We start from the raw sequence: 27,945 nt of genomic DNA, 5'->3' as shown, positions 1-27,945 counted from the left end.
TAGACAGCGGAGCAATTCAATAATAGCATAAATAGCATATACAATCCAATCTAATATCCTTATGCCAGTTCTCATCCCAGCTCCACGATGTGTCCAGCCTACATGTATCCCTGTTTCCTTCTACATTCTGGTACTCACCATTCAAACCACACCATAGTCACATCTGCATCTATACCTTAATATGTTGTCTTTCCTGTACCTGGAATGTCTGGGTTATACTCCTGTATCTGATTCTACAGTGACTTAAAATTTATCTTCCAAACTGGGATATATTTGAGAGCAAAAGTGGGGGACATTAGTAATTAAACCAGGACACAAGGAATAATCAAGATTGTCTGAAGCAAATCAGCATGTGTGGTCATCCTGTAATTACTTTCTATTTATCCAAATCCCACATATTGCTCAAGGATCACCTAACATTATACCCATTCATGACATTTTCCTTTTATTACTTTAGAGCTCTTTCATTTCCGTATCTTTTCAGTTTCTACTTCATCAATATCTACAAAAGATGATAAAATAAGAATAGCAATAGCTATTCTTATTTTATAATAAGAAGTCTATTGAGCATACATTATATTCCAGGAACAATTCTAAAAGCTTTATGCTAACTGATGTATTTCCTGATCTCAGAAGTCTTGGAGGTAAGGACTATTATTATCTCCACGTTGAAGAAGAGAATACTGAGACTTAGGGAGGTTAAGTGACTTTTCAAGGTTGTTCAGCTGCTCAGCATTATACCCAGGACCTGAAGCTAGGCAGTCTTCACTTCAGTTAACTCCAAGTTTAAATCTAGATATGTGCAGTCCAATCTGACAGTCACTAGCTGCATGCAGCTATTTAAATTCACATGTAATTAATTAAAATTTCATAATATATTTCTTCCGTTGCACTAGTTACATTCAAAATGCTGAAAAACAGGCCCAGCACGGTGGCTCATGCCTGTAATCCCAGCACTTTGGGAAGCTGAGGTGGGTGGATCATGAGGTCAAGAGATCGAGACCATCTTGACCAGCATGGTGAAACATCGTCTCTACCAAAAAATACAAAAATTAGCTGGGCATGGTGGCACGCACCTGTCGTCCCAGCTACTCGGGAGGCTGAGACAGGAGAATTGCTTGAACCCAGGAAGCAGAGGTTGCAGTGAGCCGAGATTGCACCATGCACCACAGCCTGGTGACAGAGTGAGACTCCCGTCTCAGAAAAAAAAAAAAAAAAAAAAAAAAAATGCTGAAAAACGTACATGGGTACTGACTGCTGTATCTGACAGGTAGACATAAAACATTCTCACCATCACAGAAAGTCTACTGGACAATGCTAATATTTATTATTCTTATAGTTACAAGATATAATGTCCCATACTATGTGCTGATGAAATAATAGTCACAGTTTCTATGCTATGCTACTATTTACAGGAATTTCTGAAAATATAATTAATCTCCTGTTAGTCAAAACGATATTCAAGCTTCCTCCCACACTCAAAAAGTAGGTTTATATTTTGGCATATAAAACCTCTCTTTCAATGGATACCTCCCCTGACCAAACATGCATATTATTAGAAGATTTGTAGGAAGCAAAAATATAATTTGAGGGGAAAGGTATATTTTATTTTATTTTTACCAGTAACCAAACTTTCATCTGAATTATACAACTGCTAAATATGAAGAAAATATAGAAATTAAGATTAGCTGTAGGTACAGAGTAAATGTTTCTCTCTTTGGCAGACAAGCTTCCTGCCTGGCCCAGTTGGTGTTTTCAACACCATATAATCTACTTTACCTGCCATCGCAAAAGGGAACCCGTCCCCACCCCCCACTACTCTCCAGGTAACATATATTTTGACAATTTTATTTCTGTCTAAACAGGATCAAGGCAAAAAAGGAGGAAGTTTTCCTATAGTGAATTACGAGGGCGATTCAGCAATTTCATAAGCAATAACCTACATTACGTGACGTGAAATAGTTTTGTTGTTTTATTAGCCAATTCATTCATATTTCATTGATGTTGCAAAATTAAATGTGAACAGAACCTAGGCTTTTAAAGTCCTAAATCTAAGAAATCTGAACTATAAAACATAATTTCCTCAAGAAGACAATGTTAGAGCACAGATCAAAAATGTGACAGAAATGAATGCATGCAAAGTAATTGCTTCATTATAAAAACTGAAATGAGCACTTGCACAGATAATTTTCTATAAATACATTTTCAAAATTTATTATGTTTTGGGCTGTGAGGTAATAACTATGAGAATAAATTAACATTTGAGGTTAAGAAAAAAGTACCTCATGATAAAATGGAATGCTAGGCAATTGATATTATTAAATTTATTCTAATTTTTATAATCAGAAACATATAAAATATTTACACATTCTAACTTTTAGTTTTAATAATTATAAACCTCTAGGAGGACTCCCATTTTCCGTATATTTTAGGTCAATTCACCTCAAAATTTAGAGAATTTCTGAAAAGAATATAGGCACATCCAACTCCGGATGCATCTTTCTTTTTTGTGTGATTATTACTGGTTTTTTTTTTTTTTTTTTTTGCCTGGTGATATTCTATGTAAGAGAAGGAACTATCCCCAGTAATAAGACAGTCCTGCTTTTTCTTCTCCAGATTGCTACTGTCCTTTTTTAAAGAAGTAATTGAGCTTCAGAGATCAGCAGTTAAAGGGCATTTGCCCTTGATTGGTATCCTCTTTACAGGCTCCGGAAGAAGAAAAGGACATTATTGTTATTGTACAGTGGCTGAGAACATAGATCCTGAAGATGTGTAGCCCAGGCTTAAATCTTGCTTTGCCGCTATTGCCTGTTTGATCTCAGAGAAAATTACCTAACCTCTTTTGCCTCAGTCTCCTCATCTGAAAAAAATGGAAATAATAACTACCTCAGAACATTGTTAACATTTCAAATGGGTGATTGTATGTAAAGCACTAAAAATAAAACCTGGCACACAGCATTCTATAGATGCTAGTTATTATCACATAAATCCTAAAGCATTGTTACAATATCCATTGTTTTCATTAACAGTAATGTTCTTTGGGGTAACAGTCATATTGGTTTGTTCACTGATCTAGACTACTCTGGCTTGCCTGGTTTAAAATCTCATGATACAAAGTAAAAAGTCCACTGATGCTTGTCAAAAATGAAATTATCTAGATTATAAGTCAAAGAATGTCCTTCTTCAATGGGACATTAGGTTTAGTTAGTACTATTCTAGCTACTGATAGCAGCTAGAATGTCCTCAGATAAGCTGATGACAAGATTCTCAGAAGAATTTTTTAAGATAAACCTAAACTTTTATAAGGGAAATCATTCTTAGAATATACAGATTCTAAGAAATATCTAAAAGTTGTAAAAGTACTCATTAAAATAAGATACCTCTTACTGTCAGTGGCAAAAACTTATAGTTTAAATAACACACCAACTACTAAATATCCATGCGCTTAATTAAAAGGAGTTTTATATACAGAAAACAAACTAATTTCATGGCTCCTAACACTAAAAATAATTAGATTTTTAAAAAATTGCTCCCCTCCAAGAATATTTTCTGGGCAAACAATGGCTTAAATTGCTTTTTTTCAGTTTAATTGTCTCCCTAATTTCTAACAAGTCATAAGATAGATACTCTAGGGTAGCTGAAGCAAATAGTCCATAGTTTAAAAATGGGATAGTAATACATTTGTACATTCCAAAGTACTTTCTACACATCTCCAATATTCAGAGGATGCTTCTGTCTTACTTTGTTTTGCTTTGGTTGAAGAATACTACGTAAACTTGGCAAACAGTGATAACAGCCTTTTCTAAAGTACAGTAACAAAAATAAAGAGTGTTCTAAGATGACCATTTCTTTGCTTCCCCTCAAGAAGCCTCAGTGCTTGCTCTATGTACTAAAAGGCAGAATGAAGGAGTGGGGAATCAAAACAGAAAACTACTCTCAATTAGTGGTGTGCAAGTATTCTAAAACTCTAAGAGAAAAAAAAAAAAAAAAAAAAAAAAAAAAAAAAAAAAAAAAACAGGGAAAAAGCCCTGATTTATAGCTATGCTGATTTTTTTTTTAATGTAAGTACACCTCTGATTTTTACCTTGAAGCAGTCTAACAACTGAGTCATGTCATTTCTGAGAATTTAACAATCAGCTCTCACAAGTGGCCCTAGCCAGTTGTAGGATCCCACCACATCTCATCGGGATGTGACCTTAGGTGAAATGCTATGCAATTGCCCAACATCCTAAACTACATACACAGATGAATGGAATTACATGAATGAACAGTAAAGAAGCAACTAGGAATACCTTGGAGGAAAAGAATAAGATTTACTGATGGCCCTGGCTCAGCTGCTAGGACCAGAAGGCACCAAGAGAGAATGTGTGGGCAGAATGTACAGGTTGGGTTAGTAAGATTCCATGATATAACAGAGGAATAGTACAAGAAACATGAAAATTTCTTGAAGAAAGATGAAACTCAAAGTGAACCTCCTTATTTACCAGCCAACAAAGAATTCCCCACAATTAATGTATCTTTACTATCATCATTTCTTTTCTTTCTTTCTTTTTTTTTTTTTTTTACAAATATTCAGGGTCTACTTTAAGCCTTAAAGGGCAGACCATCAATGCATAAAGTCAATCACATCCTAAACAGAATGAAAACAGAGACGCCAAATGAAAGAAGCTCAACTGAGACAGTGTCCATCACCAATGCAGAAAGTATTGCATAAACTACAACAGTAATAATACAAACTGCGTTCTTGAAATCATGTTTATAATGGTGTAAGTATGCCTTACATTCAGGAAATGGGTCTAAAAAAACTTGTGAAGTTCAAGATTTTAATAAGTAAGAATTACATATTAACTTACACACACACTTACATATATATCACTCTCCCCATCTACCCATAGCCAACATCATATGGAATCCAACACTTTAGTAAATAATGGATAAATTGATCTGCCTAAGTTTACCAAGCATGTACACTGCAGCAAAGCAGCCTCAAATTACAGCTCATTGTATTACCATATTACTAAGTTTTGTAAGTAGAGAAAATGTTTCTATCTATAGATCAACTTCCTGAGGCTACTGGTATTAAGAATATACATCCAGAATTTTAACTTGAAGAAGAGATCTAATTAGAGAAATGTTACGATAATATAACAAAGACCAACGATTTCTAATTCTCAGATAAATGATAAAAATTTAACCTCCACTATAATACATGTAAAGTAAAACAGGAAATTCGAATTCATAAGTTCAATGATAATATGATAATAAATGTTATTACAAGAAAATATTTTAAATATTGAAAAAGATCCAGTGACAATTACTCCTTGAAGACCTAAGGTAACGAAAGTAGAGCAGTTTACACGTGGGTTAATACAGAGTTCTCAGCACACATCACAGGATAGAAAACAAAGAAAACAGAAATAGATAAAGTTGGCATACTGAAATGTGGTCTATACTTACCTCTATTAAAAGTATAGGAGGTTGCTTCTTGGCCTTTTGGCTAAGATCAAGCATAGAGTATAGGGGAAAAAATGGCACCTGTGTCCAATGCTAACTCTTCCGAGAATGTCTAGTTATTTTGCTGTAAACTATATTCTTAATAATTAAAAAAAACACATTTTACTAACCAGAGTTTTAAATATCACAATGAAGAGAATGAAAGAATGGTCTAGTTTTATAACTAGAGTTCTCAAAGACAATACATGCAGTCAATTTTATTACTTTCTCTTGGGGTTTGCAATAACTGGAGAAAACTGCTTTAGTAATAACACAAGACAAAAATAAAATGAGAGAACAACTAACAACATAGGACTTTGCTATTAGCATGGAGACTTTTACTCAAATAAATGAAGGTCTATCAGTATACTCATATCTAAGAACTTTTTAGCAAAGGAATATGTTTTACCCAATGAAAACAGGAACCCTCTAGAGTTATATTCCTATTTCAGCAGAGGACAGCAAAGACTCTCAAGGTATACACTACACCAGAGACAGAGCTCTTTCTTAATGCCTAAATCCTCTCAATTTAGTCTTGCAGAAGAGTGAGATTCTATCATAGCCACCCATGGCTAAGAAGCACTTTTTGGACTATTACAATATTCTGCAACATTGACTGTCTATTCATCCTGAATCTGGCTATGCTGTGTGCAAAGGCACATTTCCTTTATTTATTTGGATTCCACTGGTCATTAATTTCATTCAGTACGGAGGCTTCTCACAAAGTCAGTTAGTGTCATAAGTCAGTTAGCAATTTCAGAACGAGAGACAAATAGACACACCCCTAATCTTGGCCACCAGTTTCTATCTTGGATCCAATTCACTTTTTTTTTCAATGACACAGATAGTAACAAAAAAAGGAGTATGTTCTACACTTACTTTCTCTTGATCAGAAAACTGAGAATGGCATGACCTAGTGTGTTCCATTTACTCTGAACTATTTATCACACCATAGCAGGTCAAGTAATGACTTGGTTATTAATAGAAAGAAAGTGAAAGTTATGTTTGTAGCTGATATGCTAGTTCTAGTGACCAATCAATACCTTATCCCTGCCTAATGATGTCGATTATTTTTTATGAAAACACAAAGGGGGAAAACTAGGAAACTAATTATTTTGTGTAAAGACATAGGGGGAAAACTAGAAAAATAAATAACTCATATAATTTTGCTGATTATACAAGCTTAAATTCCAATGGATGATCTTCTTGTTAGTCAAGAACACATCGTATGTGCTCCATTATGAAATGGGGTAAAAATAATTATTACATTTGTTTTACTAAAATGTAATCAAGTACTGATAAATGATGAACAATTCCTTCCCTTGTCTGATTATACACTTCTGATTATATACTTTAGTTCACAGGATTGTACAACTTCTGAAAATGCTTTTCTGAAATGAAACTAGTTTACATTCTCGAATTGCTCTAAGTGGAATAACATTACATATTCAGATATTCCTGACTTTGGGACTTATTCCACTGCTGTTTTGTTATGAACCACACATCTCTGTTTTGAAACAGTTTTAAAAGTCTGCTTAAATATATTTCTCAAATACTATGCTATACTGAAAGGGGAACATTCTTAACTGGAATCATGGTACAGTATAGTATGGAATACTAATATATTCCACTTAATATAAACCAGTAGAATATTTCCAAATTATAATAATTAGATAATTAGGATATTATAGGGTAGAGCTAACCAAAGATAAAAAGGGCGAACACCATAAAAGGTGAAAGCAGCAGACACTTAACTCTAAATGGACTGCATGGATGAGCCAGGCATTAAAATTATGTGCTTAATTATGAAAATTAAGGTATACCCTGAACCTAGAGACAAACTCAGGTCTTGTTGTGCCTTAAGTTTATACAATTTTTGAAACCAATTAAAAAAGAACAAAATTTATAAGTATAAAATTATTTATAAAAATGGGTATTTGTTTAGAATAAAGTTTCAACACATAATCAATATTAAAAAGCTGATAACAAAAATAAAAAATGTGGAAAATAATAATATTAATTATGTGACACACTTCAAAAATAATCTTGTCTTCTTTTTCACTGCAAACTTTCTGATTACTTCTTTACCTGACAGTAATTTCATATTATTTTCTCTAGAGAGAATCATCTAGAGACAGATAATTCTGTGTGTCCTTTAATGGCTAATAGGCATTTTTTTTCTAGTGATAGTTCACAAATGTTTTATTCAACTTCACAAATCATAAATGATAATAGCTTATAACTTCTTATAAGATAAGAGTGACAGGAAGGTAAGAATAGTAAATTTGGGCACAAAAATGTGGATGAATTTTGCATAGAGCTGGCTTCTGGCTTCAGATTATTTCTTCTACTTCCCATATCCTTCCAGTATTGGGCACCAGAGACCACATTCCTATCACAATAGAACCTTTACTTGGCCCAGCACGTTCCTGCCACAATGCCCAAGACATTGGTACAGCAGGCAGTATGAATATTCCTGGAAACAATTCATACCACAAAACAGCTAGTAATAACACAAACATATATCCCACTCAATCCAAAATAAATGGATCTCCCACATAACTTACCCTTCGCTAAATTCCACAATACCTACCACCACTGGAAGAAAAAAAATATACAAATAGGAAAACTAGAGTGAAAAGAAGCAAGGACCCATTGTGATGAAAATGTATTTTTTAAATAAATTTTCCAAATCCATTTAACCATGTAAATACATTGCTAGTTATGAAAGAATATGTATCTTGTGCGATCTAAATCTTACACACTTTGGATGGCCATTGACCATTTTTGAGAAAAATAATAATAATTATTATACAGGATTAAATATAAGATTATAGAAGAGGTTGGGAAAAACAAGGGACCCTAAAGCCCAAATTTTATCAGGTTCTGGGCAAACCTGCCATCACGAACCCACCTTTCCAGCCACCCCTCCACCTCTCTCTCCCCCATACCCACAGGTGATCTGAAAATCCTACCTCTCTGTTGTACAAGAGGTTATCTCCTATTTTCAGATGTAAGTATCTCATGTGATAGAGCTAAGTAATTTAAGGTAAAAAGGGAAAGCACCCGGAAAGCTGAAAGCAACAGATGTTCAACTCTGAATAGTCTGCATGAATGAGTCAGAGGTCTTGATTTTGCTGTGTGTTTCCACTTGTTCTTTCTGTCTACAAACGTGCTTTTAGCCAATGCCCCTTCATGCCTTTTTCTGGACACTTTTCCTGAGGGCTCTTCATGCTGAAGGGCACTTCCAAGTATTGTGTCATGGCATGAAAATTTCATCCTACGTTATGCCTTGAATATTCACTTGAAGTTAGCAATCATTTTCCACAGATCTACAGTATACTGATAATTTAACATCTGGATATGTATTATTTTTTTATTTCAATGACATGAATGAGTCTCATCCCAGCACCAAGACCTGCCTATGCTGCATTCTCAGTGTCTCCCACATCTGTCTTTTCCATTCATTCTGCTATTTCTATTCTTGTCTAGGAGCACTTCGCTTCACATATGGATTAATGTAACTGTCTCCAAACTGTATTTCCTGTTCCCAAGCTCCAAGTACTCTAATCTATCCCACATGCAGCCTTAAGCTTTATCTTCCCACGACAAAAATTAATTTTCACACTTCATCCCCATGTTAATAAAAGCAATCCTGAAATTCTCTTCACTGTCTACAGATCACCTTCCTTAGACTGACATTCAAGGGCTCTGGGCCAGTTCCACAGTCTCCTTGACCATTAGCACACAAAAAATAAATTCCCATTTTCAAATGTTCGTAAAATTTACTGTCTTGTGTCTGCAAGCTATTCCATTTATTGTTGCAAATTTGTAATAATACAATGCTCTTTGCTGAAAAATGATTGCTTTCTGATGCACGCCTGAGTACCTACTACTCAATAAAAGATTTAATTTCCAAATTGCCAGTTTCGACAGTTTTCTTGTTTTCTGTCTAAAAATCTAACAAAAGTGGGCACTTACGAGGGCCCTATTGAGTAATATCAACTTGATGGGCCGATATGTATTTGCATTATTCATATTTACAAAGATGTGAGTAATATAAATCTTTCTCACACAGGGAGAACACTCCAGTGTGACCACTTACATCTAAATGGTCTGGGAATTGTTCTTCTCAGCATTTATCAACCATGTCCTTATTTTATTCTATTAGGGGAGAAGGAAGAGCAATGCTAGACTGATCAATGTGTCAGTGAATCTTATGGCTATATTTTAGTATGACCTATATTAAAGGAGTTAGGCAAAGGCAAGAGAAATTTACTACTCATGGGATAATGGCTCACTGTAGCATCATGGTGCCCCAAACATGGCGTATTCTTGCTTTATTTACGCCCCAATGCTTGACTGATAGTCTTTCTCATATTTTGCCTTACTTTTGAAAGCACGGATTTTCTTGCCTTATTGATCTCTTTATACCCTTATCATTTTTCCCTGGGTTATTTGACATGATGACAGCAGTGTGTCACGAGGCTGATTTAACATTATCACCCAAGTATGCAGCACTGAGCTCAGAGTGGAATATTTTAAGGCTGAAACATGTAACACATCTGTCAGGCAGGGATACAAATACAATCTCTTGTCAGAACTAATGAATGAAGTAATTCGAAGTATGGATAAATAGCAAGAAAATGGAAGATGCTAGGAACTATTTTTCACCAAAGAGCATTTCAGAGTAATTAAATTATTTGGAGAAGAATGATGTTCCTTTGCTTTTGGTTCTAACTCACTTAGTTTTACAAAAGACCTTGGTGGTTACTTTTAGAAAATAAAAGTGCAGTAAGAAGCAGACAGCTATGTGCATGTTAATGAGAAGGTTGGTGGTCTTTTGACTGCGGCCTATCTCATGGGATAGATGTATTTTCCAACAAATATTTTATAAAACTTGTTAACCAGGCAGTTTCCCTTTACTTGATTACAGTTTAAGACTTGGTTTTGCACCAACTTCATTATCGAATGTGATCAGGCATAAGAATAAACGCAGAAACTGCAGGGATCATTGAACAGTGATTAGAAATTGATGCAAGTTACCTGTCAATAATGCTTTATCCTAAAACCTTAAAAGACTCCTGACACAGGGAGAAAATGATATTCCCAAAACTGATTGTTTTCACTAAGCGTGTTTAAGCACATTCCGAAAGGAGAAAGAGAGTGGAAGCCTAGATGTGTCCAAGTGTAATCAGAGAGGCGGGGAGAGACCAGAAGCCAGTAAGGGAAAAGGTTAAGTGAAAGGAAGAAAAAGAGAATAAGGACCACATCCCTGAGGCAGGCATTGATTTTCCAACAGAAAAGGAAGTTCCCAGTTTCACACGGGATCTACTCAGTTATTCATAACCTTGATACCACATTTTAAGCAGTGATTAAGTTCTGTGGATGGCCCTTGGACATTCAATTTTCTTCATCTAGAAACAGAAATGGAAAGCCAGCACTGCAGATCCAAGAGGAAAATGACCTCCCAAGTATGATGTGGGTAAAAGTTATTACTAATCTTCCTTAACCCTACATATACCTAGAATCCTACTACACCATTGTTTATCCTACCATGATTGATATTCTCTTGCGACACCAATGTAACTATCAAATAAAACTAGAATTCTATTTCTAAATATTTGAGTTATTAAATTCTTATTAGTAGATACATATACATCATAGTCTGGTATTCCTATCAAAACTATACTGTACTTATCCTGGCTTTTCTGCTGCAACTCTTTTTCTTAGGTGAGAAGAGAAATAATGTTAATTTCCAAACAGGGCCACCTACTACTCTTTTCAGTGCCATCTGTCCCAATAGTGGTATTTGAGCATGCTCTGAAAAAGCCATTTGAAAATGAGCAGTCTACTGCCTCTTGATTCATGCTGTTGCCCTATATGAAATGCCCTCCTACTGGTTCTTCAGTAGCCAGACCTATTCATCCTGAAGGTGGGATTCAGATTTCACATCCTCTGAGAAACCTTTATCATAGACAAGATTTTTCTCCTCCCTGCTTAAGGTTCTAGGGGACATTTTTCGCATGTCCCTGCTGGTGATAAATATTTTGCCCATCAGTAGGCATTTCTACACCAGGCATGCCGAAGAGTTGAGGACAGGCCATGCCATTAGCCACACCTCCGATTCTCAGCACTTAACATATACATACTTGGAACAAAATCTTTCAGTTGGCACTTAATGAATCTTTTGCTGGAAGGTGAATTTTACCATAACAGTCTAGTCAACAATAATTATTGTTGGGAGATTCAGGGATAATTCATCAACTTAACCCCCAATTATATTATTAGTTTTATTAGATAAGTGTATGTTGCTTTATGTATCTATGAAAACATGGTAACTTGAGGGGTGGTTCTACTTGCCTTCATGCTTCTGGGGCTGTGGTAAGAACCAAAAAGGGAACTCTAATAAATATACTTTCTCTATCCTTCCCCTCCTGCAGTTCTCTGCCAAAACATCTGCCAGCACACTGCTTACAGACACAGCCAGAGCACCTGGGCTACCCTAAAAGCAAGCGTCGTGGCTTATGGAAATGTATTTGTTCATCGTTGGCCAGGGAGAATACACCCACCCATTTCAAGCATAGTCATACATGACTGTCAAAACTGAAGAAGAACATGAGCTCCTTATTTTGGTCTCACTATATATGTACACAGTGAATTTATCCTGTTACAGAAATATAGGGGCTAAGAGAGCTCATAAGATTTTTGTAATACATGTAAGTAAGCATCTTTATTACAAACTGACTAAATGCACATTTGAATTTTAAAAGTAATTTGACTGTCAACATTGACTTTTTCAAAAATCTTGATTTAAGTAAGTTCAAATCATCGCTACAATGCAGTTTTTCAACTATTTTAGTGAATAAATTATTTTATTCACATGCTTTGATAGACATGGGGTGTTCCTATGAGCCTCTTTCTGCTTTACATCAGTTTTGCGTATGTGTTTGAAACAAAACTCCAGTCAATTCAGTTGCTATTTGTGAGTGGTGATGGAAAAGATCCATTCTTTGCTGGAAAAGAAATATATTTGTAGCAAATAGCTACCAACTTTAGCAGCGAAAATTATTTGCACACTGAACAGGGAAACTGCCAAAGCGAAGAACAGAGCATCTGCTGTGGACAAGGGTATAATTATCTTGCTCATCCAAACACCGTTGGACATAAAAGTTTCACTCGCTCTCTCTCTGGCAAGACACTCTGCTCAGACTTTTAACACAACATTATTAGCAAATAATAACTAGTTTGGAAGTCCTGTCAATAAAACAGTATGTCTTTTGGACCATTTCCTGAAAAATGGAAAACAGGCTCTAATCTGATAAAATCATGAACCACTTTAGTGCCAAAATGATCAAAAACATCATTTCTGTCTTGTCTTAACATGTCAGATATTCTCTCACCTTGTTTGCCATAGACTTGAGGATTTGTCAAAAGATGAAATATCTATCTTCCTGGTTCCAGATTACAAGTTATTGTATGTTTCTAAAAATGATTTTCTGATTTGTAATGTTTTCTTTACCCAGGAGGTGAGATTACCATGACTTTTATGCCACCTTACCTTCATTTAGAATGAAATATGAGTAGGTCTGTGAGGCCAGATGAATGGCAGGAAAGAAGTCTGTTTATGATGAACAGATGTCAATTATCAAAGGGATAGCTGCTCCTCTGATTTTGTTGCTGCCACTTCTACCTTTTCTCTGGGGATTTCAACCTGAGATGGGCAAGAGACTTGACTTTACTCATAAAACCACCAAAAAGAAGGTGGTCGAATTTCCTTGTTTAATTGCTTACATGTAATTGTGTTGACTTTTTCTGTTTCTTTCTTTTTTTGAAGAAAGGGATAGGAATCATAAAGTCATTTCCAGTAAATGTCCTTAATAGGCAACTTGCTAAAATATCACCATGCCCTGATCTTTCCTAAAACCTTCCAACAGCTATCAGCAACAGCTGACAAGCACTGGCTAACTTGAAATTGTGTGTTCTCTCCTGTCAACACCAGACCACACACATGGCATGGAAAAACACCCAGCGAACACCATAATTCTTAAACAGAGGGATCATCATGTTCCATTTTCTTGTGCTTAAAAAGTAATATGTCCTTTTTATTGGAAATTTAAAATGCTTCACCATCCTTTGAAGTTTTAGATTTAAAATTTTATTCTTTGGCATCTGAAGGAAGAGGGCATCAAATATTAACGGCAATAAAACAAGCAGAAATGACAACTTCCCCCAAGGTTGGTGGTACCAGACACTGGCGCAAATTCATCCATCTGGGTGTTTCAAGGACATATTCCCACATGAGGATCTAAGAGGGAAAGTGTCACAGAACTAACAGATGGGCTTCCCTTGCCTAGACTAGCCTAATGGAGCTTTTAGGTAATTTGCATACTAGCTGTCAGTGACACAGGTGTATATCAAAACTTGAGAAAAGCTAACAGAAACCTTACATAGGGTACAGTTTCATGGTTGATTCATGCTTACCTTTATTGTGAATGCTAATAAGTAATATTTGTTAGAAGGCCAGCCGTTCAGTGGTGGCACTTTGCTTTTTCCAAGTGACAGGCTGCAGGTGGTTTAGTGTATGGTCAAGTCAGAATAATTTCATTCCAATAACAGGTTAATACTGAAATCTTGCTCCTTTTATTAGTGAATCATATCCAAAATAGTATTCACATGCCTTCACTTTTTATTAAATATGTTGGATCTGTGCTAGTCTTATGGTCAAAAACTCGAATGTTGAAATGTTGAGAGCTACCTGGCTCTAGTACAATCTCACTATCTGAAATAAAGAAACAGTGGTTGCCAAAAGCAATGTGAACACTCCCATGGCTCATCAAATTCTGGACAGTTTCAGCTTTCCCCCAATCCAATCATAGACCCATAACAGTGCACAATATACTGAATTAATGAAAAAAAATCAGTTAATCTAAGTAGCATCACATTATGTGTTGCATATTGCAACTTGCTCCTTGATCTTGACCACATAAATTCCCTGCCAGTTTGGTAGGCAGGCACACCGATGCTTCAAATGAACTGCGTCTTCCATAACGCACAACCTAATCTGGTGTACTCTCACATTAGTTCTGGGTTTAGCCACAGATTTGCTGAAACCAAAAGAGAGTCACAAGTATGACCCAAGGACAGATTAGATAAGCACTTCCACAAGTTGGTGCTTATTGTCTTGGGATGCTCCCAACAGAATAACTAAGTAGTTTAGAACCCAGCTACTCAGCCTTTTGGAACCCACCTGCTATGCTGTAAGGAAATAATCCCAACAATATAATTTCCTGAAGTTGATTTACTCGATTTACTCACACAAGCTCTGGGGACAATAATTTGTACTTAATGCAAGGAACACTGTGTTGAGTTAGGGCTGAAACATATGTCATTGAAGGCCCAGAATATCCTGCTAGAGAGGGAGGTCACACGGAGAGACTCTGGAGGATGAGGTAACATATGAAAAAAGAGTCCAGGTAGAGAAATACTGAGGTGCCCCAACTGAGGTGTCCCAGCCAAACTCTTCAATGACTGGAGTAACCCCAATTGGACATGTGGAGCAGAGGCCTGCTATGTCAATGAAAAGAATCATCAGAAAAAATAAATTGTCACTGTTTTTAGCTATTTTGTTATCTATTGCTACTTGTTATGCAGAAAATGATAACTGAGATAGTCATTTTTACAAATGAAACATTTCTGAGATTCTAATGGACAACTAACTTGCTGTGTGACATTTAATCTGACAGAGGCTGTTTTCTCATCTATATTATGAACAAGTTGAATTAGATGGTCTCGGAGGTTGGTCTTCCAACTCTGATAGCCTACTGCATTCTATATCAGGATTAAAACAAAGGGTACAAGGATCCTGACTGCAACGGCACACTACTTATGCAACATTGCATCCTTTAAAGAAAGGGATTTTAAGTTGGCAGCCATGGTCTAATGTAAATTCGCCAGATAACAAAATATTATTTGTGAAAAAGGCTTGTAGTTCAGGCTCATCACAGCTGATCATTTTGATATAGAATCTTCAATTCTGTATTGGGTATATTCTGAAAAAAAAATATTTGGTACAGTGATTACACAATAGAATACTGCAGATATGTCCCAAAAAAGCTGGGGTCTGATGCTCTAAGGTTATTTTATGATTTAGAAAGAAAAAATATATAAAAAAATATAGTATATCATAATGACATTTGAGAGTCAGAAATCTGTGCCTATGACATGTAAACCCGCTAAAATTAAAGGGTGATATAAAGACCATCATCAAATGGCTATTCTGTGCCAATTAAGTACAAAGGCTAGGTCATAATTTTTCTTGACCCTTAGAGAAGTTTTTCCTAAACCATCACTTTTATAGTTCTTATGGTATGTCATACACTGTTCCAAACATTTTACAGATGAGAAAATTGAGGCATAGAGAGATTAAGTGCTTAATCAAAAACTTAAGTCAAAAGATATCTGTGATTCTGATGCACATTAAACAGAAATATTTTATTTACGTAATTTTCCTAATTTCAAATGACTTTGAAAATGGAGTAAATTAGGACTGTTCTCCCCTGAGTTCCATAATGTCTCTTAAGGATATTAATATTTATTCACTAATATCATTTTCATTAACAGTGTGGATTATACTATTATTAGGCAAGTCAGAATATTTATGCACAAAAATTATTCCAACAGCATAACTTCATGATATTGATTTATTCAAATAAGCTTTGGGGATCATCATTTGCATTCACTATAAAATAGACTGTGCTAATGGTTAGGACAGAAATGTGCCATTTCAGCCACAGAAGCAAGTGAGATGCTCAACCCTAACTCAATCATCTGTTAGAGGGATGAGGGGAGAAAGATGTAGAAGCATTGAAGTACCTGGCTAAATTGTTGGACCCTGAAAACAGCTTTCTATATTAAGATTATTTGACTCTACATAATTTAATCACACTGCATTTATTATATAATACGCATATTTAAATCAAATTATAAGAATATTGTAGCTGTCTTGACTAATTTTTTGACTACATATATTTTCACCAAATTATAATGAGTATATTGATAAGAAAGATCACCCTTAATATTCAGCCACAGAATGCAGTGGTAAGAAGTGGGGACTCGGAAACTGGCTGCCAAGATCATCTACACACACCTCAGTGGCTGGTCAGATGACCCTGAGAGAAGTTATTTAACTTCTCTGTGCCTCAGAGTCCATGTTTGAAAACTGAGGATAATGATAGTACCAACCTTCTTAGGTTGTGATCATTGAACTGAGCAGATGTTAATCCATTTTAGAACAGTTCCTGGTAGTGAGCAAATGTGCAGTAATTATTGGTCATTGTTATCATTTGTATCATTCTTGTTTAATTTATCACTTAACTGCATTGGAATGTACATTGACTCTACAAAATGTACACTCTGTAGCTTCTGCATCATGTCAGACCTTCAACCTGGAGACCCATCTGTACGAAGATACATCTAAGTTTCATGAATATGAGCTTAAAATAGTAATCTAACTCAAAAGGTTAAGGTCATTTCTTCCTTGGCAAAAGAAACCTGGATATTGATAAATAACTGTGATATCAGACAGCAGTTTGATTTTTAAATTTAAAAATTCTGCCTATTTTAACGATTATTTTACTACTTTTCAATTTCAAAGTAGAATAATATTTTGCTATTTCTAACTCAAAGTAGTCAATAAGACTAAAAAATTATTTTAATGAAAAATATTATTAAACTATAAATGTATGTTTGTGTGTGTATGTGCATATAAACTTGTATTTAAAAAAAAACAGTTCAGCGTTTAGCTTAGGGTTATAGAAAACAGTTTCAGCATCAAGCACAGTCTTGGCTCATGATATGCGCATTGTAAATATTTGCTCAAATACTGAATGACAAGGCAAAGGACTCGAACTTAACAAATCATGTGTAAAAAATGTTCGGCTTGATTATTCAGGGGAGTTGTGATGTGGTTTAATGAGCCAGACCACCTTTCAGCCAGACATAGAAATGGGCTTGGATTGTCATTTAGGGAGTTGTAGCACTTTGAAATAAATGCATTGCTCTGTGTCAGTTTTTAAAATTACACTCATAGCTTTTAGTACAGATTTCATTTTTAATAATCTGCTTAAAAATCACTAAAAATATCACCCACCGTGTAATTTGTTTCTTTCACACTGATGGCACTCCTACTGTTTAAAACTAATTGCTTTTTTACATTATCTTAAGGTCAGTCTCAACAGAATGAATTTGGAGACAGCATAACTGTGAGCCACAACTGTTTAACACATCAAGAGCAGATCTCAATGCTGAATGAACGTCTCCGTCAGAACTGCACCGAAGATATCTACTTTAATTTGCCTGTAGGCAAACATCGCAATAACTGACAGTGTAACTTTAAGGTTTGTTAAACACAGTCTGGGTGTTTATTTGCATCTCTCTGGAAGACAGTCCAGAAACTATTTTAGTTCTTTAAAATGTACCAATTAGGATATGCAGCAGGGAAAAAAGTCAAGTCTGGGTTCATTTGAGATTTTTGTGAGGATGTTCAAATACTGTTTTAATCTATCCAATCCAATACACCTCTTATGAGAAAGCAAATACATCCAAAAGTTGCATAGCTTCTCCACCTTTCTGGAATAGTGGCCAATCATACAACCATAAACAACCAAATACATTTTCTAAATTAATCCCTAGGTCACTAAGTACACCTTAGTGAATTTTCCCCCATGTTGTAGGTGAGAAATGAAGCAGATAGTTTGACAATAGCCATAACATTTACAAATTGAGGGAACAAGATACAGTTAAACAAGTTTGTAAGTAAATGTGTGTGTCCCATTCACCTGATTAGTACACATTATCTCCTCCGCACCTTCCAAAGATACAGTACAACCACATACGTGGTAAATGGCATTACAGTATGCAAAAAATCAATAATATCCACGATGAAAATAATGTACCTTGATTTGCCACAAAACCAGTACTATATGGACAAGAATATTTATGAATTCAAAAGTACTGGTGGGAAAAAAAATTCTCAGAGGCACACAAAGAATTCTTAAAAGCATGACCTGGCAAATAACTTTTCTGTGAATTTTTGAAACATGGGCACAGGATTCTAGACAAAGTCTGGAAGTTAGCATTCAAAAGCATAAATATGGTTAAACTATATGCAGTATCTGTTTTCTCAGAGAAAGTTTTGATTCTCTTGGATTCTCAGAATGTGAAAGATGCCAAATAACTTATGAACAACATCTGACCTTCTCATTAATATCTAACTCTCCTTTGAGAAGAACTTTTAAAAATTTATGAAAACTTGGGTTTAGATCCTAAAGGTAAAACACATTCTAAAAACATAAACCCTAGGCAAGACCTGACTAAGCACTGTCATTTATCCATGGTTATTGTGGCTTTTAACTCTAGATAAATGTTTTCTTCCATTCCTAGTTTTATTATCATTCATTATAATTCAGAAAGGGTGAAAGAGCAGTCTGGCTTTATAATCTTTCCACAGTTAAATTCCTATGCAAGACTATATTATTTGACAGCTTTTACAGTCACATATTTGCTGTTATCTTTTTGGTATGTACTTTTTCACCAGAGGTATTGGGAAAAAAGAGAAAAACCAATGTATTCAGTTGGCAGGTACTTTGCCATCTTCAGAACGGACCTATTTGTAACCCAACACTCCTGTCTCTGTTAATGAGGCAAATTGAAGATTTATCACTCAAGGCTGACCTGCTAACTCACCATCATTATACTCCCTAGGGCATAGTCGCACGGGGTTTCACTGGAGAGCCCCGAGCTACTCAGGAAGTGATATTTTTCCTCAAAGTAGCTGGTGGGGGAAAAAAAAAAAGGAGCTCATCACTTTGAAAACAGTGCTGCAATTAAGTGAAAATACTGCAGAAATACAGCCTACAAACTCTCAGCTAAAACATGCTTTTCATTCATTTATATAAGTCGGACCTAACAGAGACCTATTTAGATATTACTATTTAGATAGTAAGCTGTAACTATAACATGTTTCTTAACCAGCAAAAAGAAAATAATATCAAAATAAAAACAGAATCATAAGATTTCGGCAATCATTTAATGTGTTCCCACTTCATTTTATAAATGGGAAAAAGGAGAGTAAATCACAGTCCCCAAAACAAACAGCACAGCCAGAATGCTAAATCAGTGTTCTCAGTGTGGTTGGTGCCACTCGGCAAACTGTGACCAGTCTAAGGTAAGTTCGTTTATAGAAATTGAGAGTAAGGACTCAAAACTTTTATGTGGTTTGACATTATCCAAGTGTCTGATTTCATTTTAGCTTGCAAGAAGTTGGAAATAAAAAATTCAATCTTCATCTTCGATGTCTGAGAAGCACTGCTGGAAATCAGCCTTCCTGGGCCCGGGATATTGATGTCTCTACAACATATTCATGTTCTTTACTCTCATCCAATCTATGATGGTACTGCATAATCCACTTAAGAAGAATGTTGATATCATAACATAAAGTCATTCAGATTTCTATTACCAAGAGTTTCATATGGGAGAAGAAAGAATTCAGCGGGCAGTTTCAGAACTACATGGCACTGTCTGTCTTGGGGACGGATTTGTATACTTTTAAAAATATGTTTGCTTGTTTATTATTTTCACAGATTAGAAGCAGGAGTAAGGAATTTCTTTTTTATTAATAGAAATCTTTAATCTCATGTCTGCAATCACTTTTTTATAATGACAGAAAAGAAGGAAAAATGGTTTTCTCCAAATTTGGGATTTATTGTTCCATCTACTTCACTATCATCCTTCCAGAGTTTCCGACAGTTCCACAGCCCTGACATGTCCTTTCAGAAATCCCATTGCTTCTTCCAGTCTGATCTTCCTTGTGACTGGGCCTAAAGTTGGAGGTGCCGTTCTTACATGTTCTAGATTGCCTTTTCCCAGCACATTTTCCCAGGTGGATAGGAAGATGGCAACGTTAGCTATGCACGTGGCTCTAAGTCTTCCCAGAGCCAAATCCGGTTTGGATACTCCACAGTATTCCACATCGCAACTTAAACTGGCCTAAGGTACTTTTCATGTTTGATCTAAGCAAACACCTTAAATGAAACCAAGAACTACATCCATCTATATTATACATAGTTTTTTTTCCTTTTGACTTCTCCGCCTGAACCTTAGCTTAGGTGTGGCCAAGCATTTTCCTGCCAGGATATAAAAATGTATTTAATATATACTCAAGTCTTGAAGAACTACAGAAAAGTAGAAGATGAATACTTTTTTTACTTGTGTTTTTATTGTGTTTGAATTTCTATCTTTGTTACTCTTTTATTTGGCTTGAGAACAGCTCTTTCTTTTTTGGCTGAGCACAGGAGACTTTATTGATGGTACATGACAAGGGGCTCCCTAGGCCCCTCCCTCTTCAGGGGGTCTGCATGGAAACTGTGAATAGGGGCAATTCAGTGTAGTAGGGGACTCAGTGTGGCAGGGACTCCCCCGCAGTGAGGGCCTCTCTTCCTCTCGTGCTCTCGCTGGGGCTGGTGGTCCAGGGGTCTTACTCCTTGGAGGCCACGTGGGACATGAGGTCCACCACCCTGTTGCTGTAGCCAAATTCATTGTCATACCAGGAAATGAGCTTGACGAAGTGGTCGTTGAGGGCAATGCCAGCCCCAGCATTGAAGGTGGAAGAGTGAGTGTCACTGTTAAAGTCAGAGGACACCACCTGGTGCTCAGTGTAGCCCAGGATGCCCTTGAGGGGACCCTTCGACGCCTGCTTCATCACCTTCTTGATGTCATCATATTTGGCAGGTTTTTCCAGACGGCAGGTCAGGTCCACCACTGACACGTTGGCAGTGGGGACACGGAAGGCCATGCCAGTGAGCTTCCCGTTCAGCTCAGGGATGACCTTGCCCACGGCCTTGGCAGAGCGAGTAGAGGCAGGGATGATGTTTCAGTTCTGATCTGATTCATTTATAACCAGCAGATCAGCCCCGCCTTCCATGTACTGTTTTACCTTAAATCATTCTACGATCTTCTTATACCTTTTTTTTTTTGTTTTTTTTTTCAATTGCTGCAGGGCCTTATACAAGGTTAAGTGCTCAGTAAATAAAGAATAAAAAGAAGATAACTACTGTGTATGATCACTGTGCTTTTTGTCTCCCACTGCTTAGAACTGCTGAGTTACTTGCGTCAATAAACTCATCCTAGCCCTCAGTTTAAATTCTTCTTTATCAATCCAGCTTGAATGTGATATTATATAAAGTTTTGTGCCACAGAATGCAAACATTGTACAGAATATCATTCCTCCCCTTGAAAACTGTAAATTTTAATACCAGTTCTATATATCAATAAAATGCTACATTTTGGAGTCAAGACAGAAGAGGTCTTCAAAATCATCAGATCTTTGACCAGTTATACTTCTAATCAAGAATACATTTTAAACAAATGGAGAAATATTTCTAAGATACCGCTGAAAAAATTGATAAAGCTAACTTGTTGCCGTCATTATTAGAAAATAAAGAAAGTCAAGTTACATTTCATAACTACTAGATAATTTTACTCACATTTTTGGTTTCCGGTGATGTAAAAACACAATTGCTTAATATGTTCATTCAAGAAATATTTATTGCACACGAAATCTGCAGGGAATACAAAACTAAATTCGACACAATCCCTTAAAATATCTAGACTGATTTCTAACGTGGGAGATTGAGCTGTTTGTGCATTTGGTTTAATGTCATGGTTTTGCTGGAATCTTCAGTATTATCTTGAACTATTGGTTAAAGATACTTTAGATACACCTTTTATTCTTTAGAATAATGTTTCTTACACAGGAGCCTCTTACGATCTGAAAGCCACAACATTTAGTACTTTTTCAGGCATATATCCACAAGCCTAGTTTTCAATATATTACCAAAGCTTTTTTTTTTTTTTTTTTAATCACTGTCGATGTAAAAAGTCAACACTGTAGCATAAAATAAAGAACATTGAAGGTGGCAATCACCCCCATGTCTCAGCAACTAACACATGCCAGCTTGGTATCTGTGCTCTTATTTAAATTACAGTACAGGCAGCTTCACTAACATTCTTGACGTGTAAAATGCTTTACTCTCGGGCAACTTGTTCAAAGCTGTCTTTCTTTAATTTGAGGCAATTCCCCCTTTTCAAGTTTGAAAAAATCATCATAGCCGTGACTACAGGATAGTAAAGAATTGTAGCAGCTGTCTGAACACTCAAAATGATAAAATCTTAGCACTAACGTTTTTCTGTAAAGGAAACTTCTCTGTGCCACAAAGTTTAAACACAATTAAGTTTGGTTTTTACGTGTAAGCAGAATTTGAAAGAAAGGCAGATTCCAATCTCTCATCTTCATTCAGAAGTTCCCACCTATGCCATTCTCTATGTCAGTGCTCCATTAGGATACCAAAGTGACTGCACTGTTTAAATGAAGAGCCAACCTAGTCTAGCTATAATTTTTCTTCCTAAAACATGCCCTAGGTTTAAGTAAGCCGTCGTGGGCAGAAGCAACATCCCTTCCTGTAACTCTGCACCAATGAGAGCATTAAGTATCTTCTCAAGATGAAAAGGTATATATTGTCCTGAAACTCTTTATCCTTTTGAGACATGTTAGGCTGAAAATGCAGCGACTACAAACTCAGGAGACCTAGATAGATTTCAAGTTTCTTTTGTAGAGGTAAACATAACAGTTTAGAACTTTACTGTACTAATGATTTGATGATATTTTACTGAAACATATTTCATACCAACATAAAATATATAAAATTTTAAATAAAATTAATGTGAGCTATTTTGACAATAAATGATAGATTTCTGGAAACTCTTTCTTTTTAACAGGTATGACTATTGAGAGAAAATGAGACCACTCCCAGTGGACTGGATTAAAGCCTGAATCAATCTTGAATTTTGCTTTATTTTATCCCATATGACACCAGCATTTAAAATCAAGAGCTGTCACTATAGCTTGGTCTTATTCTCACACGTTATTTGTACTGCTTCACTAATTGAGTTTCCAGCAATATTGATCATATCAAGATCTTACCCCCAAACCTTCTGTAATTTCCAGCTTGACAATGAATTACCTGGATCTTCTGACCTCAGTATTCTCTTATTCTCCAAACTGAACTTCTCAGTCCACAGCTCTCCTGTTGACAGTCTATCCTACACACTCAGGCAAAGGAGTGGATTTTTTTCTCCCTTGGAAGTGTCATGGAGTTCCTGGTATTTCTCATCATCATCCCTATGATTTCACCTGTTAACCTTGAAAACCTCTATCAAGATCCATTTGGCCAATCAAGTATGATCCTTTCAACCTGTTGATCCCCACGAACACTTCATTCTTCCATTTCCACCTATTCATTATGCCACCTGGTTCAAGAATAAGTAGGTCCTCTTCTCAATTGATGGCAGCTTTTGTTCTGCTTGTCTTTGTTTTTTATTGTGGTAGAACATACATAACATTTGCCATGTCGGCCATTAACACATGAATAAATCAGTGGTATTAAGTCCATCCACGTGATTGCACAATCATCACCACCATCCATCTCCAGAGCTTTTAATCCTTCTGGGTTGCAACTCTTTACTCACTAAATTATACTCATTTCTCCCTCCTTCCAGGGTCTGGCCACTGCTCTTCTACTTTTTGTCTTTATATATTTGACTACTCTAGGTATCTCATGTAAGTGTAATTGTAGGGACTTGTCCTTTTGTGCCTGGCCTATTTCACTTAGTGTGACGTCTTCAAGGTTCATCATATTGTAGCATATGTCAGAAAGTCTGTGGTGTCAGAGCAGTGCTTATGATCTCAGTAGACATCCCATAAATATGCCTTGAATTGAATTGAACTCTTCATCTCAGAATGAAATAAAGATATGTAATTGTATTAATAGGTTTATCCAGCTTTTCTCCCCAGAAGGGCTGGCGATTAGACATTTAAAAAAATTCATTATCACTCTAGCTGAATATTCTGCTTGGTGTGGCAATCTTTCTGCTTCTGCATCCACAACACTTTTACCATACTTTTGCTCCATATCTTTGAAACCTGAATTCGGTAACCTGGTACATGTATGGAATTTGATCCCTACCGTTTCTTTCCCTTGACTACTCTAAAATAAAGCAAAACAAACCAACCAACAGTTTTCCATAATTCTCTTGGGATCTGTGGCAAATATAATAAATTTGCTGATTTAGCCATAATCATTCATTCTACTTCTCTACCTTCCTAGGAGTGCTTCAGCTAGGAGTGTCCTTATGACAATTCTAGCTAACAAGGCATAACTGAACAGTGGCTGAGCAGATACTCTTAGATAAAACAAAACAAAACTTACTTTTCTAATCAAGGTCATAGCCTCAGCTGGCACACATATTTGGCTTTTGTTCCTTCCCCTTTGGTTTTATTGAAGCCTTTAACATGGGCAAAATTCAGGACACTGATGGAATCAGGCCATGATTCGGGAAGTTCTGCAGCTATTTTGACACCATGAGACTACAGCAAAAGTACCCTGGATGTCTGCAACTTCTCAGCAACCATGTATCCCTAGAGTATTTGTCTCAGCTTTCTTTTATAAAAGACAAATAAACCTCAATTTTTTCAGGCTTTTAATATTAGATTTGCTCTTGCTTATAGCCAAGAGTCTGTATTCCTTTAGGACAATGCTCAATTACACTGTACCTAAGTCAACAAATGGAAGAAACAGATTTTCGTTAAAATCACCTTGAAATTCAGGTACTTTGCCACCAAACTATTACTGATATAAGCCTGTGGTTTGAAAGCGTACGTAGATGTGTGGATTTATGTACATTTGTGTTTATATGTACGTATGTGGGGCCATAGCTCTTTGAGACTTGGACTTTATTTGCTTGACGTCATTATGCCCTGCAATTTAAGAAAGGAAGTTAAAATTTTTAGAGGCAAGAAAGGGAAATGAGGCAGGGCTCAAGGAGAGAAGAGCTTGATAAGAAAAAGTGATTTTTCAAAGCTTCAACCAGAAACACTGCTTAGCACCGGCAATTTGGGAATATCAAAATTGGAAATGCTGAGAAGAGCTACAAAGTGATTCACACTCACAACAAGCACTTCCCAGATGCATGGCAGAAAACCGTAAACAAAACAAAACAACAAAGGCACACATAAAAAACCTCCTCTTAAAGCTGAGTTCCCAGAGCGTACATTACATTCTCCCCTTGTAAGTGTCCTCTTGTGTGTAGATGCAATATAAAAATGGGCTGGTTGAGTTTCGTACTTTTAGTTTTATTCATGCCATGTAAACATTTTTTGCATCACTTGACACTTGTATCACATGACATTCTTGGAAGACAAGGATCCTGTAAGCACTAGGAACACTATTTCACTGCATAGCCATCTTTACAGCATTTATAGACACCCTAGTCACCAATAGTTATGGTGGTCAATGATGCTGTGTTCCTGCTGCAACTCTGCCAATGGGGACGACCTGAGAAAGATCTTTGCATCTCTAATTCAGAATAGTTTTCAAATCACACAGACATAAACCTGACTTTTGCCAAACCAAGATCTGGTTATTATCAGTTGAAAGAGTATTTTATTTACTCCGACAGCTGGCACATGATTCTAGGAGGTGTAGTTGATAAGACATTGGTCCTTGAGACCTTCCTGATGACCAGAGAGATAAAAGGAGAGGAATTTGCCTCACTTGTACGTAGGCTCCTTCACAAAAATTGTATCCATCCAACTCCCTAGCCAAAAAGGATCTGTAAAGACTGTTTTGGTGTTGAAGAGTAAACTCTCCAAAAAGTGAAATTAAAGAAGTAACACTGCTGGCCAACATGACAATATAAATAGCATGTTAGACAGTATTTCACACCCCACAAGAGTCATCTGAATTGGTATGATCATTGCCTCTATTTGATGGAGGAGGAGTCTGTGACTCAGAGAGGTTGACTTATGATGATCACATAGCCACTAAGTTGTAAACAAGAAGTCTGGCTTTTAGATTCTGCAAATTCACTAACATCAGTGAGAATATCTATGTATATGATTTCCCCAATCATATACATAGATCTCGCCATAAGGAGATCTAAAAGTAATCTCTTTCACATCCCTCCTTATCACAGTTTGAACACTTGCTCATCATCAAAGCATCTCTTTTATTTATTCTGTCACTAATCGGACAGCAAGACCTTATGGTTATGAAATCACCTGCCTGCAGCACACTTGTGGCTAAAACAGAGAAGCATAGCCAGGCACAGTGACATGCATCTATAGTTTCAGCTACTCAGGAGGCTGAGGCAGGAGGATTGCTTGAGCCCAGGAGTTTGAATCCAGCCTGAACCACACAGCAAGATCTTATCTCAAAATAAAATAGAGAGAAGTTTAGAACTTTGAGCTCTAAGCGGGTGGGGTGAAGAGCAAGTCGAAGAACAAGAAGGGAATAGGAAAGGATGGGAGAAGAAGGACATTTGAGGGGGAAGAATTTTGGGACATGGCTGTCTTAAGGGTTCTGTTCCTCTCTTTAGAATTAAAGCTAGTCTCATTCCTCATTCCAAACTAGTTAAGGATAGGTATTATATTGAACATGCTGACTACAATGATAAAAGTTGGGAGAACCATTCAACACAGTCAGCATTTAAAACCAAGGCCAATTTTGAGGATAGGACCATCATAAATTAAGGGTAAATTGATGTGAAATGTACGTATAGAATCTTGGAATTTTAAGGAAGAATATAATCAGTTTTTGAAACTGAATAAATTCAATCATAGACTACAGGAAACATTTTCCTAAATCATGCTATACTATGAGCACTTAAGTAGATGTCTAAGATCATATATCCAGAAGCTTAATGAATAGGTACTTTTCATAAAGCACACACTCCTAATCTACCATGTCAACCTGGCAATTGTGTATATAAACATGCATTTAAAGAGCCTCAGCTGGTTAACTCTAGTTGTAGTTCTCCATTTATAAAATGATTTAAAGCACATATAGAATTCATGCTCCTAACACATATGGGGCACAGACATTTGAAAATGAATGATGCATAATTTCATTATTAAACACTCAGCAGGCTACAAAGACAACTGCATTTCATTAATAATAAATAATAAAAAATGAAAACACAGTAAAATATTACCATATCAAACACCTCTGCAATGCTATTTTTATGCAGGAAACATCTTACCGTCCCAAGAGACAAAGTCCCTGCCTGATTGTAAGTTAGGTATTTACTAAAGAAAATAAACTCTTTCAGATGAGTCAAATAAACAGAAGCCTCAACCACTGTGCCTCATATTTAAAACTATTTTATTGGAAAATAATTGTAAACAGAAAGGTGGCATAAATAGTACAAAGAAAGTACAAGAAAGTATCTTTTCCCTAGATTCACCTACTGCATTTTGCCCAAATTGCTTTGAAATGCTTTGCTCTGTCTAGATCTATTTGTCCATATAACTATCTAAAACATTATTTCCTGAACTGT

The 27,945-nt window shown here is 36.1% G+C and overlaps 1 protein-coding gene and 1 pseudogene across 6 annotated transcripts in view; both read right to left on the bottom strand.

The window, feature by feature from the left end:
• The window catches only part of RBMS3 (RNA binding motif single stranded interacting protein 3), a 1,456,421-nt gene that overhangs the window by 598,288 nt on the left and 830,188 nt on the right, over nt 1-27,945 (bottom strand). The gene's annotated exons all lie outside the window — the stretch shown is intronic.
• LOC141585631 (glyceraldehyde-3-phosphate dehydrogenase pseudogene) lies at nt 1,210-27,297 on the bottom strand (annotated as a pseudogene).

Source organism: Saimiri boliviensis, chromosome 9, assembly GCF_048565385.1.
Source record: "Saimiri boliviensis isolate mSaiBol1 chromosome 9, mSaiBol1.pri, whole genome shotgun sequence".
Classification (NCBI taxonomy): Eukaryota; Metazoa; Chordata; class Mammalia; order Primates; family Cebidae; genus Saimiri; species Saimiri boliviensis.
The sequence above is the reverse complement of the archived record's forward strand: the minus strand, read 5'-3'. Positions and strand labels throughout refer to the sequence as shown.